Below are 11,865 nucleotides of genomic sequence, written 5' to 3' on the forward strand. Positions count from 1 at the left end.
GAGATCCTGCATGTCGGCACAGACACGCACGTTCACGCACACCCCACACAACAGAAGTTTACAAGCTGAAAAACGTCTGTGACAGTGAGTTCACTGCTTCCTCTATGGTTCGCCCGGGCCCGAAACTCAGCAGCTCTGAAGGGGATGGTTTGATGGAACCCAAGGATTTCAGGTAATGTTACTGAAATCATTTTAAAACTGCTTCCGGATTAAATATTGATCATTCTTGGAATTTTCAAAAGATGTGATTGAGCATATTTTAGTAAAAATCTATGACATTTACTGCACTTTGTACTGTAGGACATTTATCTGACAGTACTTATTTCATCACTAAAAACAAAGTGCTCTCAATGCCATTTGCTCATCTACAAACATTCATTTTTATTTTTTCCAGTCTACAAACTGTTAAAGATTTTAAGATACACAAGAAACATGTCAGCTTCAGCATTGCTCTATCTTCATACTGCATGAGGACAAAAACAAATTTGTCCATGTCCTGACAAAACGTCTAACTGAGCATGACACAAGCTGATAAGAAGATGCACACAAATCAGATGCAAATCCATGTGCAGATGCTATTCAAATACAGAGCAGGCATCAAAGAGGCCATGCTGAGCAGCATGTCATTCATTCCCAGTGTGAACATGCATCTCCCAGCTTCACCAGCTCAAAGCAGGAGCATCCCACTGGAGAACCCTGGTCTCTGTGTCCAAACACACAGCTCAGCCTCACGGGACTTAGACACGAAGGACTGTGTGCAAAAAGAACATACAGCTGTTTGAAAAAAAAAAAAAACACATTAACTTTTACTTATATACAATCAACCCAGTGTAGATTTCTGGCAACCTATATAGAAATGTTATATAAATTCTAAAGAAAGTATGTTGATATTGGAAAGTCCAAGCATCTGTGAATTTCAATTAAACTTCAAATCTAAAAATGGACAGAGGAATCTGCACTGAGAGAGAAAAGCGTTTTCTTTGCATTTATCACAGCGACCCAGTGTGGTCATAAGTCCTGAGTCATGTCTGAGTATCCGGCGCTCTCTGACAACGGTCAGATGCCAGTCTAAACAGCATGATGGGAAGTCGCTCAATTCACCCATGACCCAAAACACTAGTCATGAGTCAGCTGGAGCTCGGCCGGCCTGCGGTGGCCCTGCACGGCTCTCTCCTGGTGCTGCTTTGTGCCGGAGCAGCGTTTTTCACCGCTGACTGGCACCTGACTCAGAGAAATGCTGAGCTGGGAGGCGCCACACTGCACTCGAACAAAGAGCACTTTCAACACATCTACATGTTAACTGTACTGCACGTGTCCTGTTACAGCCATTGTACTTACGTATGTGCAGCATTTCTGTCCACTGAACTAGATGTCATCAGGAAGACAGAGAACCTTTAGGCCACAGAAGAGGGAACAGGTGTCCAACTAAAACACAGTCTATACCTGCACATGAGCTATTTTAAACTGCAGGTAGCTACAGATAACCTGCACTTACCAGGAACCTCAGAGTGCATTATCACTCGTTTAAGATATTTAAATAACAAACACTTCACAATGCTGTTACTTCTTCCTACATTTCATATTCCGTTTCATTGTGACAAATAGTCAGTTGGTGATTGTGTTGCTGATGAAGATCATGGCATATGACAAAGATCCAGGACAGCTTTTAAATGAACAATGCAGTTATACTGTTTGGGCGGCACAGTGGTGTGGTGGTTAGTGCTGTCAACTCACAGCAAGAAAGTTACGCGTTCGAGTCCCGGCTGACCCGGGGCCTTGTGTTGTTCTGGCCTCATTGTTGTTTATACGTGGGATCCAAACACACAAAATTAAGCTTCCTGATCATTAGTTCCACATGCGAGTCAGACAGAAACACACAGACATTTTCAGTTCAGCAAATAAACCTGAAATGAAAGTCTGTTTCAGGGAACATGAGCTTCAAAAAAAAGTCCAGGTGATATATAAACCGAAACTCTGACCATAAGCAATGTGATCTATTCCAGTTCAGCTCCAGTGCTCGCTCGACTTGATCTGACCTGGACATGACACAGTCCTTCCGAGAGCCTCGTTTATGCCACAAAAAGACATCACTCTCGGCATCTGCTACACCTTCTGCTGCTTTGCACACACAGAGCAGTTAAATTCCTTTTAACTGTACAAATACAATGGAACAACCTTGACTATGCTCGAGATACACATGGGATCGCTCAACACACCTGTCTACAGTATAAAAAATAAAATAAAAGCAACTGAAACTAAACCTGACTGAGATTTTGACCAACAGCAGTAACATAAAAACATGACAAACAGGAGCTGTATTTTCTGCTGGGGAAAAAAATCTTGTGGGCATTTGTGTTGCTCCTCTGGCTTTTCTGAGCTGGATGAGTGGAAGGTCACAGAGGTTGTAATTACGACGGACGTGAAAGGAAAAAATGATTCATAGCAAAGTCAGAGAGAAACAAAGACGAAGACGAGGACCAGAAGCAGGGCTCGGGAGGAGACGCTCAATCATCTGTCCTCTGTAGCGCTTTTCACAGCATCTCAACTTCAGTATTTTTTAAGGAGCTACAAATGAGCTGCACAATCAGCTGCAGTGCTGCTGTTTTGCCTTCCCTCCTCGTGTGTGCCCATCCACCAACCACAGCACCTGCCAGCACTTCACACAGCTCAGTCCACTCTGCTGCCCTGCCGCTCTGCCAAGGGCTCTCCACTACACGCCAACAGGCAGCAGGCCGGCTCTCTGCTGCCAGGTGAGACTGTCAAGAGGAGGTGTCTGTTACAGACTGTAATGAGATCTCCCATGAGCACTTCACACCGGCTGCTGTTGTTTACTGTCGCAAATGAAGTGACGTCAGAAGCGTGCAGAATAATCCTGCTGCGGGAAAAAGGGACAGAAATGTAGCGCAGGGGGTTGAAATGTCGATCGGTGCTTGTTGCTGCTGCAGAGTCTGTATCACAAACATTACAGAGTCATCAGCGAGTAATGCCTGCAGGGATCCAACTCTAGCTGACCATGAGTGCCGGTGGCCCAGACGATCAATAACAGCCACTGATTGAAATTCAGACGCTCAATTCTTGCCTCACTTTAGAAAAGTGGATGAGTACAGCAGGAGAAATAGCCTCCAGCCTCTAGTTTCATCAAAAAACTCTCCTCCCAAGAGCTCACTAACACAGATTGATTGATTTCCAGCTTTAGGTTCATAAAAACATTTCCTTTATCTCCTTCCCATGGACCGTTACTTTAACCACTGCACCTATTATTTGCCTCTAACCAGCCACCGAGGAAGGCTGATACACTGCAGTGAATTTAACTCCCTCTGAATAAGAGTTAATTGCCTACAGTGTAAATAAAACCCTAGGAAACATCCTGTCTTCATTGTTCAAATAAAGCAATTGCCTATTTATTGCACACAGAGCAAACAGAAGTGACGCACCACCCAGTGCGCAGTGGAAGACAGGCTTCCTGATAAGGCTGGAGGGAGATTTCAACAAGCTCGGGCAAAAGCTGAAGCTAGGAAAAACCTTTTTCCTTCAATTCCCCACCACCCACTCAGTCACATCATGCAGAACAGGGACAGAGCGATGGTGGTAAGAAAGAGCAAGAAGAGACCAAGAAAAATGGGAGGGGTGAGAGAGGAAGGAAAAAACAAATGGACCAGATAGACAAGAAGATGAATCAAACTTTTATCATGCAGAGATGTTTGGATTGGTAGACATTTCCGCCTCTAACTGGCTGCAAAAACCGCTAGCGACAGCACTTAGGCAGCTCTCCATTTTTCAGAGTTACGGGAAGTGTGAACTCTGAGGCTTCGCCGTAAGGCCTATAAATGTGTTAAGGAGAAATGGACGCCAGATCACAAGGTGTGCTGCTAACATTAAGAGAGCTGATGACAGCCAGTAAAAACCTCCGGACACTACAGCAGCTTGTAAAAGTATCATGTGTCTCAGCATTAACAGTCTGACATTTTTTGGAAGCAGGCTCATTTAGTTTCTGGCTCAGAATTAGATGAGAAGATTGATATGATTCTCATATCTGGGGGTTACTACCTTTATCACTTTGGGTTTTGTAAAGTGTTAATTAGCTTTACAGTGGAGGTGATGAGTGGGTACCCCACGCTGTGCAATGAAACTGAAGTTTAAAATAATATTACTAATTACATTTCTCTTCAGTAATTAATAAATGAACATGAATAATAACTTTTTCAGTCACTTATGTGAAATAGAATGAGTAAATGATTTCATTTCTAAAATAATAAGCTCCTCAACCCTTCTAATGAGAGGCCAAGTGTGCTGCAGAGAGGAAACACCCTGTACTGTAAGTAACTGAGGAGTAAAGCGTTATTCGATAGCTCATACACCATCCTGGCTGGTGATGATAAATTATTGACTTCAGGTTGACAACATCACAAAGGATGTCCTCCTGAACACGCACCCTTTGTGCAGAGACCTGAAAGCTCCAGTGTCTGAGCCTCTACTTCCACTCACTACGTCCTCCCTCCTGCCTTCCTTCTCTCCTTTCTTCCCCTGGAGCTCCACCCGCACAACTACTGGATGGAAAGGTGTGCCCACTGCCTGCTTTTTACCACGGTATCTGTTTACTCAAAGCTGTTTCCACTTACAGTATGTGAGATGCACTGCAGCTGCTCCTGTGAGGAGGCTTCCAGCAAATACACTAATCGTTATAGAATCTCTGCATCCTGCAAGAACCCCCCTAAGCTTCAAAAAGAGGTTTTGCATTGAGTACGGGCACTTGTACTTGCTAACCCCATTAGCAGAGGAAAGGCCCTACTAAGCCCATGTGGAGCAGAAACAATTCCTTAAAAACATGCAGACAGATTCTTATTAAAGACATAGTGGTTCCAGACGTGTTTGAGCACTGAGCAGATTTGTTGCATTTTGCTCCACAGGAAATGCACCTTAACCCCAAATCCCATGATGAATGTGGAATCCTGCCCATCCAGGGTCTCAAATCTACCACCAGGCTGCAAACATAACACCAAAGTGCAGTATGTGCAGGACAGACTGTCAGTTGTGAAATGGAAAATGAAGCAAAGCAGTCAAACACAACCAAACCCTGAAACTAACTTGTTAAAATTCTCAGTTGGCCTTGAAGCTGTTTTAATGACCTATAACCGAGCACCAACTGGAGCTGATTTCTGTATACATTTCTAAATTTGGAGCATGAACTTGAGTAAATAAACTACGCAAGAATTTGCATCAAGGCCCTGGCATTCGGGAGCTGTGTAGATAAGAGACTGATAATTGCTCACATTTGACTTTTCAAACAGTGAATTTGAAAAACCAAGATGCAGTCTGCAGCTTGATGGAGAAGAATTAGCTTCCACCTTCCGGAAGCAAATAAAAGAGAATGTGTTCAGAAACCAGAAGGCAACACCAACATGAGAATGGCTTCCAGACCAAGAAGGTACAGTATGAGACGTTTTTCTGGGTTTAAACCTTCTCACTTCCGACAGCTGGGAACAGCTTTCTCCATCAATCTGCAACAGGTATTAGACCAAAAATGTTGAAACAAAAATCGGTACAAAGATCTTAAACTTGTCGCACATGATCATTCAGTTGCTAACGCTGGAAGACTACTTTCTGGCATGTGAGGAAAACCTGTATGAAAGTGAATATCCAGATGGAAAGTTACAACCAATCCCACAAATGTTCAGTAGTTTCTACTTTTTGATCACTTTCACATAATCACCTCTGTTTAAATACCACTTTTTGTAACAAGACTAAGAGTCTACAGCCATGTGAGAGCTGTGCTTTGAGGTAAATGTGAATATAACCATGCTAATATGCTCACAATGCTAGCAGGTATAATACTGACTGTTTACCACCTTAGTTCAGCATGCTACCAGTTTCTAATTAGCACTAAACACTATAGCTGAGGCTGATGTGAAGTCAAAATGTTTTGCAGGTATTTGATCATGGTGGTGATCAGGTATTTGATGTGGTAATGCCACTTACTGCTGTAATTCATCCAGAGGGGAACGTAAGTATCTGACAAATGTCATGCAATTCATCCAACAGTTACTGAGACATTTCACTCCAAACCACATTGTGAACCTCATTAAGGAAATGAAAAAGTCAGCGGAAAACCACTGGGGCTCATCCTCTTGGGACCATGAATGTCTGAACTCACTGCCGTGGTAACTAACTCAATAGTTGTTGAGATATTTCAATCTGCAGCAAAATGGTGGACCAACCTAAAAACTGGCTAAAAATCTAATTAGCATGGTGAAAAGTGCCAGCGCCATATTGACTTTTCTTGGATCAACAGTGCCACCAGTTCTCCAGCTATAGAGCCACAATACACCACACTGGAGAACAATACCCCCCCCCCCTCCGAGATGTAGTCAAATTATCCAAGTTTCTAGACTCACGTCAGTAACTTCTGGCACACTGCACACCATAGAGTAGATGGCGCCTTCCTGACTGGAAACTTCTTATTAGTGACAGCAAACAAGATGTTTCAGTTAATTATGAAAGTGATCAAACCCTGACAGTGTTCATGCAGGATCAGCTGTGGCAGAGACAAAGAAGAAGGGAGGTGTTGAGCATGTTAGTGGCAGCTCACAGGTTTGAACACCAACTGGAAGAAAACACATTCAGCAGCTAAACTCTTGTTGTAGACGAGCAATCAAAAGTGAGAAATCAACCAAAAATATTCATATTATAGACAAAAATTGATCTTTTTAATCCATCGAGAGCATTAATTCAATAGCCGAGACTACTGTTGGTGCAGATGATTCACATAAAATTGCAAAGCCCCATCCTATTGACGAACCTTTAACTCAAGCCCTTAATTAATGTTTAAAAGCCCAGATCTAATCAATTTAATTGCTTCTACTGTTTGTTTGTTAAAATTCCTATTAGCTACAACATAGCTATTCTTCCTGTGAATAAAAAAATATGCATTTACATCAAAATGTACATATTTCTGGGTGATTCCAAGCTAGTGCAAGTCCTTAACACTGTCAACTAAATGCAGATTCAAGAAATTGCATTGGATAATTCCTGAATGTAAAATGGTGACACTCCTCCTTTAATTGTACCCGTCAGGCTAAGCTAGGAGCATGCACATTAAACTTCTTGTCAGGGGGAGAAGTGGATGCTCCTGAGATGCTCCCTCTCCACTGGGATGTCAGTGTGTGACCCCATTGATCAGGACAAACGAGACAGAGCCCTGACAGCGCGACCGGGGCAGATGATTGGTTCGCTGAGCAGCTCCTGTTGAGATTTACAGTCTGACTGTGCTAACTATGACAGCGAGCAGATGCAGGATTATCAGCATCAGAGAGTCCCCGGGAAGTCTATTAAGATATTTTTCAATTTTCTGACTTTTTTACAGAGAGCAGCAGGCACCCTGACAGATGACTGAGTGGCTGAGAAATGGATACGGAGTCGTCTCCTGCTCATTTCCCTGCAGCAACTTCAGATACTGGGGGCACTGGGGGCACTGGGGACACGTGGCTGCCTCACTTTTTCACCCTTGTTTAAAGGAATAGTTAAGATTTTTAAATACATTTAAATACATCAGAAGGGACAGGTCAGATGAACAGCACTATACCATCACTATATTTAATTTTTAAAATGCAAGCGTGACGCCCCCATCCCCAAGCTGCCTCCACAAATAGAATGTAATTCTGTGGGAAACTGCAGCTTCAATTAGAAGCTCATGCATAGTTCATGCACAGTTATAAGGTCAGAAGAGACTCATGTGAAATCGTACAGGAGAGAAGCCAGTCAGTTGAGTTGGTGGTGAAAACATTTTACAGTCTTTGCATATTGTTGTCTTTTACCGCATATGATGATTCATACTCAGAAAGTAGAACTGAAGTGACATTCATTACAAGATGATCAGTTAAAACATTTCACAGTGCACCTGCAGTGTTTTGTGACTTTCAGTTGAAAAAGACGACTTTTCCAGGCACATATTTCATCATCGAAGATTTCTTTAAAATAGTGTTAAAACATTGTCTCGTCTTGCTCTCGTGAACCCGGTATCGTGTACCGTCTCATCTCGTGAGTTAAGTGTATCGTCACACCCCTATTCCTAAGCACAGAAAAACAGAAGCTTTGTTTCTGTTTCTGATCATTTGTCTTTTTGCACTTACAGTAAATGTCATTTTCTCCAGAAGCAGAAATGTCAGTTATAAATGCAGGTCAGGATGCTGGGTTTGCCAGCGACCATCACACCCAGGGACACTGATTAGTCAAAGCGATGACAAGTCTGTCTGATGATTGACTCATTCAGCTCCTGCACAAGCTGCTGTTCTGTCAGGTGGATTATCTGATCTCTGTAAACGTACTGACCGACACACTGCTGCTGCTACTGCCTGTCAGTCTGAAGGCCCACACCTCGATTACACTCCAAAAAGACAACTCTGTGAGTCAGGAGGTTATGTCCAGACACACTCCAGATATTTCATTATTTATAACACCCATGTTTGTCAGAAGTGATCAATTTGAGACTCACTGCCAAAGACAAAGGTTTTTGATGGATCTTATCTGTGACCTGCCTTGTATGGTCTGAGCAGGGGAATGTGGGTGTTGATTGGGAGGATGGGGTGTGAGCAATGCGATGTAGGAGGCGGGAGGTTTCACAGGCAGGGGCCTGATCGAAGGTACTGCAGCTTGTATCCTTATAAGGACAACCCTGGACAATTCAGCTAAGCAGTTAACACCTGAACTTGACCTTCCAGTTAGAGACTGAGAAACTGATGAGCATGTGTTTGGTTGTTCAACAAAGGTATGACGGAATGAAAAAGCAGAAGTCCTTATGTGGGAGATGCAGATTTGTGTAACCTCTGGCACACTGGGGACGACACACCTGGGTCGGCTACAACATGAAGATTCCTAGATAAGAAAATACCACTGCCTTTACTGGAGGGTCAGGTTAAGACTTGCATCAGACTCAAAATATTTTAAACACTCTCTGACATGCTGGGTTCGTGTGCGTCAAAGTGAATTGCTAAACAGGGCCTGAAACAGGGCGCTCACCTGCAGAAATCTGTCCTCCTCTATCTGTTTGTATTTTTTCTCAGTTAGAGTCTATCTTAGGAGAATTGTACACATTAAAACAGCATTGAAACACTCTGCTTTGACAGGGTTTTTTTTGTCTTTGGAACCCAAATAGGATCATTTTTGTGTTACAGCGTTTGATGTCCAATCATTGCGTCTTGACAAACACATGAACGCACTTCATGCCGTAGCAAAGCAACATGCAGGGATGCACAGATGGTTCCAGCACTGAACAACTGTAAGCTATTACAATTCCAGTTACATGCTTGATTGCTGATTTGTGCCTGCAGTCCACAGTATAACAGCAAAAACATGCAAATGACCGACTGTTATCATTTTTCCTTCATGCTTTTCTTTCTTGTTCTGGCACATTTATTCTGTGTCTCACTTCAACCAGTCAACATCATAAATTAAAACGCTGAATTAAAACTAAAAATATCAAAATCATACATATCCCTCTTATAATAATGTTGTTAAAGACTCAGCAAACATGAAAAGGCTTTTGGGTTATCTGTTCATCAGCACCATAGCTTACTGCCGAGGCATGAGAGGAATTTGAGTGGTATGTGTTTTATGTGCGCACATGTAGAAGAATGGGTGAGTGTGCATGTGTGTGACAGTTAACTATGCTCTCCCTGAGGCCGAGGACAGAGGCACAAGCCTGCCAGGCGGCTGTCATCCCTCTCAGCCTCTACTTGTCTGTGTATTTATGCTACTCAGACCTCCACCACTTCTCACTGCTCTCTGTGGAGAGGATCACATGAATAAAACATCCCTGCTCTCTGTTGAATGATGAGAGCAATGAGGGTCATCTAGGTGCAGAAATGTGCTGGTCTCCAGAGTAACATACTTCACCATGGACTCATTAAGGTCTGTGATCAAGCTAGGGGTGTGTGAACTGAACTGTCGGGCCTACGGGGCACAGGCCCGGCAACCCGAGAGGTCAGGGGGTCTGGGCCAGATGCCAGAGCCTCTGCATTAAGTCCATCCATCCATCCATCTTGGTCTGCTTTAACCAAGACCAGGTCACGGGGACAGTAGTCCGAGCAGAGCCTCCCAGACTTCCCTCTCCCCACACACCTCCTCTAGCTCCTAAGGAGGAACCCCAAGACAAAGTGTCTCCAACGTGTCCTGGGTCTGCCCCGAGGCATCCTCCCGGAGGGACATGCCCGAGATACCTCCCCAGGGGGCATCCTAAACAGGTGACCGAGCCACCTCAACTGGTTCCCTGGAACCGACACCTTAATGTGGTGGAGGGGTTTGAGTGCCTGAATGATCCCGGGAGCTATATGTCCCTGGTAGGGTCTCTCATGGCAAACAGGTCCTGGGTGACAGACCAGACAAAGGGCGGTTCATAGGCCACTTATGATGAATAAAAAATAAAAAAAAATCAAGGCTCATGTTTACCCCGCCCGGTCACCGGGGCCCCACCCTGGAGCCAGGCCTGGGGGGTGTCTGCGCATGAGAGCACCTGGTGGCCAGGCCTACAGCCCGAAACCATAACATGGAGCCACTCTCCGGTGGGTCCTCCACCTGTTGGAGAGGCCGTAAGGGGCCAGTGCATTGTGTTTTGGGCAGTGGCCGGGGCCGAGTGCCCAGCCAACCCAAACCTCGGACGCCAACTCTGCATTAAGTGAATGTGAATATTTCTAATTAGAAAGTCACTGAAATCAGTGAAAAGACTACAATGCAAACAGGGCCCACAGTCACAAAATGACCAGAAAAAAGTGAGAAACCATCCTAAAGTGAGCCACAATAACTACAAAGACACACAGAATTATCTAAATAAGATGCAAAACTACAAAGAAGAAACCCAAAACTATCACAGACAGATGCTACACTACCATAAAAAGGCACAGAGCAACTATAAAGACACACAAAACGACTTGTGGTCCTATACAGGGGTGGAGGCCTTTAATTTGTCTGTGCCCAGGGGCCCACCTTCTCATAATCTGCTGGGTGTAGAGCCAGTAGACTGAAAAGGATTAAAAGAAGCAGCAGCATTAGATGCTGTCCTCCTCTGATGTCTGAGAAAGCCCAGTTTCCTGTTCACACTTGACATGAGCCCTGCATACCTTCCCTTTATTTGATTTCGACCAGTAGCAGTCTGCCGATGACATAATCAGGAAACTAGAAGCCCAGAGCTTCACTGTGCGAGAAAAACTTGAGGAAAGGAGTTTTCCAGCGGCAGCGCGAGGGGCTGATTATTTCCATTTTTGGGCACGCTTGCTCCCATGCAAGCCCAGCCCAAACCGCAGCGCTTACTCAGATTCCACAGCGCTTTTCCTTCCCCCTTTTTCGAAGCGATGCAAAAGTATGAGGAACGCGTATACGTTGGTGGGGGGAGGGGGGGGGGGGGGGGCAGCAGCTGTGAGATGCATGTGGATGAAACCATGTGTGGGTGTCTTACAGCTCTGTGCTATGATGCACACCGGATTATGGAGCTCCTAGGTAAAGCAGCAGGCCTAATCTATGGGTGGAAAGGACACTCAGACCGTGATCAGCATACAACAAACTTCCACGCTATTTATGTGGCCCACAACGAGTGAATGTGTTACTGTGGAAACATTCAGAATGCGAGCGTAAATTTGGCAAAAGCTAAATAAAGGGTGCGTAAAGTGAGGTATGGTGGGTTTACCCACCCCACGAACACGCACATACTCCGGTCCCCAGGTTGCTCGACATGATTATCCACGTGGCATCACCAGCCAGATGACAGCAGGGGCCGGTCACACACCATATGCAGTCAAGCGCGTGGCTGACATCTGTTGCGCTGGACAAGGTGAGCGTCCTGTCCACGTCGTAACTGCTTCTCGACCCCCTTTACTCTTT

The 11,865-nt window shown here is 44.5% G+C and overlaps 1 protein-coding gene and 1 long non-coding RNA gene across 7 annotated transcripts in view; one reads left to right on the plus strand and one right to left on the minus strand.

Annotated features, from left to right (window-relative positions):
• Positions 1–11,865, minus strand: part of actn1 (actinin, alpha 1) — a 48,609-nt gene that overhangs the window by 35,997 nt on the left and 747 nt on the right. The gene's annotated exons all lie outside the window — the stretch shown is intronic.
• Positions 11,425–11,865, plus strand: part of LOC109973416 (uncharacterized) — a 6,739-nt gene continuing 6,298 nt past the window's right edge. For all 3 annotated transcript variants that reach the window (XR_002276820.1, XR_002276822.1, XR_002276823.1), the window contains exon 1: positions 11,425–11,815. This is a non-coding gene — a long non-coding RNA (uncharacterized LOC109973416). The remainder of the gene's footprint in view (positions 11,816–11,865) is intronic.

The sequence above is a fragment of the Monopterus albus genome, unplaced genomic scaffold (assembly GCF_001952655.1).
Source record: "Monopterus albus unplaced genomic scaffold, M_albus_1.0 scaffold290.1, whole genome shotgun sequence".
NCBI lineage: Eukaryota > Metazoa > Chordata > Actinopteri > Synbranchiformes > Synbranchidae > Monopterus > Monopterus albus.